Here is a 7,821-nt window from a genome sequence, read left to right as displayed (position 1 = left end):
TCTCTGTCTCTCTTTTTTAAAGTTTATTTTTGAGAGAGAGAGAGTACAAGTGCCCTGTGGGGGAGGGGCAGAGAGAGAGAGAGAGGAGGGGAAAGAGAGTCCCAAGCAGGTTCCACACTGTCAGCGCGGAGCCCGACCCGGGGCTCGAACTCACAAACCACGAGATCTTGACCTGAGTCAAAACCAAGAGTTGGACGCTTAACTGACCGAACCACCCAGGCACCCCTGTGTTGTGTCTTTAGCCCTCACAGTGGTGTGGTGGTTTTCCTGGTGAATGGGTGAGCAGCCTAGAACCCGGAGAAGCTTGCCTGAGGCCACCCTGGCAAGACCGGAGCCAGGATTCATTTGCACATCCCTTGATCTGAATCTGCTGGTGTCTCCTCTTCTTTGTCCAGTATGTGCTCCCGTGGGGACCCTGGTCCGCCCTGGTCCGCCCTGGTCCTGTGTCTGTCACCACCGGCCCTCCTGTGGCCATCTCAGCCGGTACACCAGCCTCGCTTGTCGCCTCAGGGAATGGCCCCAGCACTCGGCCAGTTTCTCAGAGAACAATTTAGAGTCCTCCTTGACTCCTTTCTTTCCTGGCATCAGCTGACTGTTGTCTCTACCAAACAGCTTCCTGATCCGACCGCCTCGCCTGCCTGGGTGCGGGGCCTCCATTGCTTGCCTCTCCCTGTCTCCCTGCTGTTCCTCTGTCCCCTCCTGCCTCCTTCACGCCCCTCTGCACCCAGTCCCCTGGGGCCCCCAGTGCACTTAGAAGAAACTCCAAAGCCCGACTTGCCTCTGATCAACCTGAGTGATCTCCGCCTCTGCCGCTGTCCCCCACCCCGGGCCCCCCCCCCCCCCCCGCCCCAGCTTCCTCCTTTCCAGGCACCCAGCCCCTTTGTCGAGGTCATGCCTGTCTCAGGGCCTTTGGGTTTACTCTTCCTTGTTCCTGCAACAGTCTCTGGGCTTCTACGGCAACAACGTGGCTTTCTCTTCCACTTCATTCAGGTCTTGGCTTAAACGTCACCTCCTCAGAGAGGCTTTCCTTGACTGTTTTCTTAAATATGAAACAGCCTCTGCCTCTCGTCTCCTCATCTTCTTGCGCCTTCTTCACAACACTTAACACGTGAGATTGTATATCATATTTATTACCCTCCCTCCCCTGAGGCCTTGTAGCTCTAATGTAGTACAGGCACAGAGCAGACACTCCTCCAGTGTCTGTGAAAGGCTGTTGTCTCTGGGTCTGTTTCCCGATTTAGGGGCTGAGGACCCTTAGAGGGGAAGGTGATAGGTAGCCACGCAGCTGTATTGCGCCCCCCCCCCCTCCCCGGTTCTCTGTATATTGAAGGAGATTTCTCATTCTTACGGCCTCTCAAATGCACAGAGATGCTGTTGTGATTAGTAGGAGGGAAATGATTTTTCATATGGTTTTTGTCTATTATTTTCTCCATTAACAAGCACCGGAAGTACGATGATCATCTCATGAGGGTCCTCAGAATATTTGACCTTGAGTAAGTCACACTCAAAAAGTCCAGGAATAGGGGCGCCTGGGCAGCTCAGTCAGTTGGGCTTCTGACTCTTGATTTCAGCTCAGATCATGAGCTCATGGTTTGTGGGTTCGGGCTGTGCATTTATAGCGTGGAGCCTGCTTGCTATTCTCTGTCTCCCTCTCTCTGTCCATCCCCATCCCCCGCTTGCGTGTGCGCATGCTCTCTCAAAATAAACATTAAAAAAAAAAAAAGGCCAGGAATCACCTACTTCTCTATACAGGCCTCTTCCCCGACTTGATTTGTAATCGTGTGATGCCAAGGTCCTGGGGTCAGTGCTGTCAACAGCTGTGAGGAGGAAGTCAGTCTGTCCCACCCAGCAGTGAGTTTATTAAACCAGGGGAGGCCAGGCAAAGTAGCAGCCTTGTTTCAGGCTATGTCAGTGCTCAGGGAGTATTGGGGTGGAGGGGCCGGGGGGCATGTTGGGAGAATGATAAAATGCCACCAAGTCCCACATATTCTGATTTTGTCTTTTTTGGAAGCAAGGCCCTTAACTCACCCTCTGTCAAGCTCTTAAGAGTGCCCAGAGCAGGTCCTAGCATGATGGATTCTGAACTGGCACAGGCACGCCGGGATCTGGGACAGCCCTTTCCTCAGGGCCGGCCAACCTTCCCACCGGGCCACATTCCTGGAGCGGTGGGCTCCATCGGGGGTCAGGGAGGGGGATGCCTGTTCCCTCTTCAGAAGCGTGGTTAAGTGTTCGAGATAATGGGGGTTGTAGAATTTGAAAAGCAGAGGCAGTTGTACAATTTATATTTAGGTATTATTTTTAGAGTTTTAAAAATCCGTGGTTTTTTTGTCACACGGACTTCAAAGAAAATGCTACTGAATCTTGGCTGGTGGGAACGTGTAGAGGGCAGCAGTTGATTTTCAGAGTGGGGCCATTACCCAGTGGAAGATGAAGTATCAGAATCTGGGCCTGTTGGGAAGGTCCGAGTCCGTTTGCGTGTTCACCCTAAAGGGGAAATTGGTTTTTAAAAGTTTGAGAAACACGAGCTTAATATCAGAGCCGTCCTTGCTGGGCAAAGAGGAAGGTGCCAGAAGAGCTGGTTTTGTTGGCATCTGCCCCTCTGCCATGTTGTGCTGGAAAGGGACAGCTCGTCACACTGGGCGGGTGGGCGGGCTGGGCCGGCAGGTCTCACAGTTACAAGGCTGGCCTGCTGTGACCTTCCATGTCTTTGGCCTGAGTTTGTGTGCGCTCAGCTGTAGACGGGATCTACCTGTGTTTCTAGAAGATCTGGAATGCCGAGCGACTGGAAGCTGAAGGGTGATCCCTCTTACCTGCCCCCGGACATGACACGGCTGTGTCACGTCCGGGCCTGCACCCGGGCACGTTGTGTTCTGGGAGCTGGGGACTGCTGTTTCTCAAGGCCAGCGTCTCCTCGCGGTAGGCCAGTTGTTTCCTGGCTTGGTGGCTTCCCTCTGCGTGCAGTTCGGTGCTTGCTAATAACCCGGGTAATGTTTCACGTTTGACAGGTGCCCCTTTGACTCTGAGATGGGGCGGTGCTGTGTGGACCCACTTAGAGCTGTGGGCAGGTGCTCCAGCCTTCATCCGGCAGCACCCGTGGGGCTTAACAGAGCAGTTGTTCAATATAAAGTGCTTCCCCCACAGAGAAAGTAGCTCTGGATGGTTCTTGCCCAGTGCTCCTCCCTTCACGCCCTCCCTCTCTTAATGTTAATTGGGCTCTGGGATTTTTCCAGATTGCTTTTAGAAAGAATAATGGGTTATGATTACAACTTCCTAACAAGGTCAAGTCACTAAATAGTTACCGGGTGCACCCAAGGTACCCAGCATAAAAGGATATGTAGAAACCATCTGATACGATCTTCGACCTAAAAATACAGCCATAGTTTGCGTCTTTCTTTCCTGGTAGCCTTTGTTTGCTGAGTGTTTACTGTATGTCAGGCACTGTACAGGTGCTGTGCTTACATTTATCTCCTGTAAGCCTGTAACACACGTGGGAAGTGGTCCCACTGGCCCCGTTTTGCCAGGGGAGGAGCTTTGCTGGAGATGCACGGCTGGTGTGGTGGGTGGCAGAAGCTGGACTCGGGTCCCACCTGGCCCGACCCCAGAGGCCCTGTCGCCGCGGTGCTGAACTGCCTCTCGCCTCCTGGAGTCGAGTCCCGGAGGCCGCGGTGTGGAACTTGACTCTCAGAGTGGCCGTGTTCTTAGTTCTCAGGTGGTCGGGTGGTGCCGTGCGCGTGTTGAAGAGACGTCGTGAATGCCATTTCGTCGTGGGTGGGGGCGGGGGCGTGGGGACCTGGGATCCAGGTTTTGTTGAATTGCCTGCATTTCACCAAGGAGAAGCCCTTCTCATGTCCTCATCTGCTTGCGGATGTTTGGGAACTGGGGGAACGGGCGGGACCATGTTTGCCGTGGCCAGCCCCCCGCGCACCCCACTCGAGTCTGCTGAAACCTGACGGACACCCAGTGAGAGAGGCCAGGAGTGTGCTTGGAAATAACCCCATCTCTGCAGGCTTGAGCGTAGCACCTGTCCCTCTCTCTTTTCTTACTGAAAATTGTGTCAACTTTGGAGAAATGGTACCATACGGAAGTATGTGGATTGTGTGTGTGTGATTTAGATAATACATCTAGGTGTGTCCAAGTAAAGAGACGGAATGCTCTCAGGGTCTCAGAAGACCTCTGCTTGCCCCTCCTGCCATCCGGACAGAACCCTCATCCTGGGTGTCCCGGTACTCACTGCCTGCACGGTTTTGCCGGCTGGGTCCGCTCTCCCTCGCCGGGAGCAAAACCACCTTGAAACTCAGTGACTTCAACTATTGGCAGTTCGTTACTTCTCCCGATGTTGGGGGTTGGCTGGGCAGTTTCTTTTGTTCCATGAGGCGTTGAGGTCGTTCATGTGACCGTTTAATAGCTGGCCTGGAAGGTCCAGGAAAGTTCTCTCATACTGCTGTCAGCCAGGGCCTCCGAGTTCATCGTGTGCCTCTGGAGGCCCCTCCACGCGTCTCGTCTCTCCAGCAGGCACAGTCCCTGCCTCTTGGTGAGAGTCATCACAGGGCCCCCACCTGCAGTTGGAATCTTCTGGCACAGGGGGAGCGGTTGGTGGCCATCCTGAGAAGGGTGCCCACGCCGTCCGTCCGTGTCCGGTCGCTTAGTCGGGCCTGTTGGGAATCATGCTGCAGGCGCTCTCCAGGTCCCTTTTCATCCCCGAATGAATTCCTTGTGGGGCGGGCCGGGGCTGTACGTCCAGCCAGGTTGGTGGCTGTCCCCAGAGCCTGGGAAGTCGGCCCCGTTCCGCAGGGATAACCACAGAGCAGCTGGTGGCGTCCTGGGGAAGGTGCCCGAGTGCAGTGAGTGAGTGGAAGGTCAGGCCGGTTTCTTGAGTGGGCCAGTCGGGTGCCGGTTTGGGGCTTCCGTCTTCTACATCTAACGTGAGGACTTTGCGGGCTCTGTTCTGTTTGCATTTTCTCTAGTTCGAAGCTCTTAGGGTCTCCTAGCAGTTTTGTCTAAGGCCCACCTTTATCGCTCCAAAGCAGGGAGAAAGAGGGCAGCAGGGGCCCCCACACTTTGGCCTGAGCGAAGGCATCGCAGAGCCGGCCGGGGGCTGAGGGAACCGCACTCGAGCACTGACGCTGGTGACCAGAGGCGGCTGGGCTGTTGCTCTTGTACCATTTCGGGTCTCTCCTCAGACGGTGACTCCGAGCGTGCACGGGGGTGGACAGCCGCCCGGGCCCGCGGGACCCACGCATGTGACGGTGCGGCCCGGGCAGGTGCGGGGTCTCCACGCCCTCACCTCTTCCTGGAGCCTCTAAACCTGGCCGGATCGCGGTGGGGTCCTGTCTCTGTGGAGCGTAAAAGAGGAAACAGGACACCGTGGGAGGACTGCCGTGATCATTCTAGAGCATTTCATGCCACCTCTGGTGCCCCTGTTCTCGCTCAGCCCCTCTGAGGGAAGGGCCCGGCCAGCTGGCCCCTCACCTGTTTGCCACATCACCTTGAGGAGACAGGGGCTGGTGGAGCTTTCTAGCAGGCCGGGCCAGCTGGTGGAGGCAGCTGGGGGCCTCTGAGCCCCGTCTGGGCGGGCGGGCTGTGGCCTGCCTGTGGGCACCCCCGCTGAGCCCGAGCCCCCACGGCTGCGCTCGCCCTCCCCGGGGCTGATGGCAGGGCTGGGCTTGTGAGCCTGGCTTCTCGGGCGTGTGGGCGCCGCCTTCTTTCTCTTCCTTCCTCGTCCTTCCCCCTCACACTCCCCGTTTCTTTCGCTGCTTCCTCTCTTGTCCTCTCCCTTTTTCTCTCTTCCTTTTCTTTCTTTGATTTTGTCAGAACAGGTGCCCTTTAGGAGTGTTTCTCTGTTGGGACAGCTTTGGGACAGCTGCAGAGGACTCTGGAGACCCCCACACCCATGTTTGGGGAGGAGCCCACTTCTGGGCGGCAGCTGGCAGCGGAAGAGCGTGGTTAGCGTTGGGGAGGGGGCATTCCCTGTGGGCACCGCTGCTTTCCTGGGGGTGGGGGACACTGGAGGATCCCGGCCACCAGCCACCCTCTCCCAGGACCTTTACTGGCCCCCCCCCCACAGCCTCTGAAATGAAAGCCCCTGCCCACCCCCCATGTCCAGCCCCAGGAGAGCCTGCTTCATGCCCTTTCCCTGGAAGCTGAGGCCGTACGGCGGCACGATGGCTCCTCGCGGCCTTGGGTGCCCTGCCACCCCAGACTGATCGGCCCCTTCCACCCTGTTGGCCAGGAGTCTCTTCTCAGGTTTACTTTCGCAGCAAGTTAGGTCGCGTTCCAAGCTGGAGGGCAAGGGCCCTGGGACCAGCTCTGTGCCTCGGGGGTGGGTGGGTGGGTGGGTGGGGGTGGGGTGTCAGCTGATGCCCCCTGGTGGTTTGTGTACCTGGGAGACCCTTCCTCCCAGCTCAGTTTTCGGGTTGGCTGCTGGCGAAGGTGAGGGAGCTCCGAATGGGCTTACCCTGAAGCTGATGGAACATCTGCCCCCTAGGCCTCTGGTTGTCCTCCCTTCTGCTCTCCAGACCCGCTTCACCTGGGCGTCACAGGACACAGGCAGTGACTGGTGACTGGGGCTCGGGGGCTGCCCGCGCTCCCACGCACTCACCTGTCTGCTCAAGTGCCTTTTTCTGTCGTGAGAGGACAGCTGTACGGGTGAGCTGGCCCAGGCCTCTCCTTGCCACCTGCCTTTGGTTCCACGTATGCCGGGCCTGGACTGAACTGCTTTCAGATGCTAGGCCTGAGTGCCCTGGCCTAGGTGTTTAACCCGCGGACTGGACGTTGGTTCTTGTCCATGTTCTCCAGAAACAGAAAGGTTTCTGGAGAAAGCAGACACCTTCCTTCCCCGCTTTTTCCAGAGATTAAAGACAGAGAAGGATGCCTTCACAGGTGTCGCGTGTCAGCCGTGGCCTTTGCTTTGGTGGCTCCCTGCTGCTGCTGGCTGGCTTGGCTCCAGAGCGGGTTGCTCAGCGGACGCCGAAGGCCTCCCCTCTGGACTCCAGGGCTGGCTCCTGGCGCTTCCCTGCTGACTCGAGCTCCAGCCATTGGCACCGCGACGGAACGGAGAACCGAGAAGCCGTGGCTCTGTCTGGGAGCTTGTGTGTGGAGGCTGGGACCAAAGGACCGTCCTGGGGACGTCGGAGGGAGGGAAAGGGTGTTTCTGGGTCCCCGGCAACAGCTTCTCTGAACTCGTGGCTCAGAGGAAGGCTGGCACGTGGGGCGCACAGTCTGTTGCCATTGCCACATCCCCCCCTTACTCCTTGGAGCCCCGCCTGCCGCGCGGTGACTTCCCCCAGCTCCGCAAATACGTGGCCCCGCTTCTGAACCGTTTCCAGACACCACAGGGTGGGTGGGCTTTTGGTCCTTCGGGGCTGATCTGCGCTGGCTAAGCCCCTCGTGTGGGGGCGTGGCTTTCCTCGTGGCTCCTCGCAGCGGCCCGACCGCCATACATGGTCACTGCGGCTGCAGCAGCACCGGTGACTCACCCCCAGGAGGCCGATTTAACTGAACACCAGGAGCCAGTGAGGGGCTGCTGCACCCTGGGGGCTGGGAGCCCCAAAGTGTCATTCTCACCTGCCCGGAAAGAGCCCGGGGGCAGCTCCGAGCAGACCCAGACCTCAGATGCCGGGCCAGGGCACCGACAGCCTGGTCCTGGTGGATCAACGTGACGCGGTCCCAGGAGTGGGGCGTTGACTTTTATTTTGAAGTTGGGTCTTTCTTGAACTGAGGGCCCGCTGCTTTCCCTATAAAATGCTGGTCTTGAGACTGACTCTGGTGTGGTGCTGCTAGGGAGGAGAGGGCTGCTTTAGATACTTATTTAGTCACGGCCTG

General features: G+C 57.6%; 1 protein-coding gene and 1 long non-coding RNA gene across 2 annotated transcripts in view; one reads left to right on the top strand and one right to left on the bottom strand.

Moving 5' to 3' along the window:
* The window catches only part of ZBTB17 (zinc finger and BTB domain containing 17), a 32,663-nt gene that overhangs the window by 17,547 nt on the left and 7,295 nt on the right, over window positions 1-7,821 (top strand). The gene's annotated exons all lie outside the window — the stretch shown is intronic.
* On the bottom strand, window positions 2,269-7,747 carry LOC121021672 (uncharacterized). Its single transcript, XR_005786645.1, has 2 exons — window positions 6,599-7,747; window positions 2,269-5,327 (listed from the first exon to the last, which is right to left on the bottom strand). It is a non-coding gene; the product is annotated as an uncharacterized LOC121021672 (long non-coding RNA).

This window comes from Herpailurus yagouaroundi, unplaced genomic scaffold (assembly GCF_014898765.1).
Source record: "Herpailurus yagouaroundi ecotype Mexico unplaced genomic scaffold, PumYag 77, whole genome shotgun sequence".
In the NCBI taxonomy this organism is placed as follows: domain Eukaryota; kingdom Metazoa; phylum Chordata; class Mammalia; order Carnivora; family Felidae; genus Herpailurus; species Herpailurus yagouaroundi.
The sequence above is the reverse complement of the archived record's forward strand: the minus strand, read 5'-3'. Positions and strand labels throughout refer to the sequence as shown.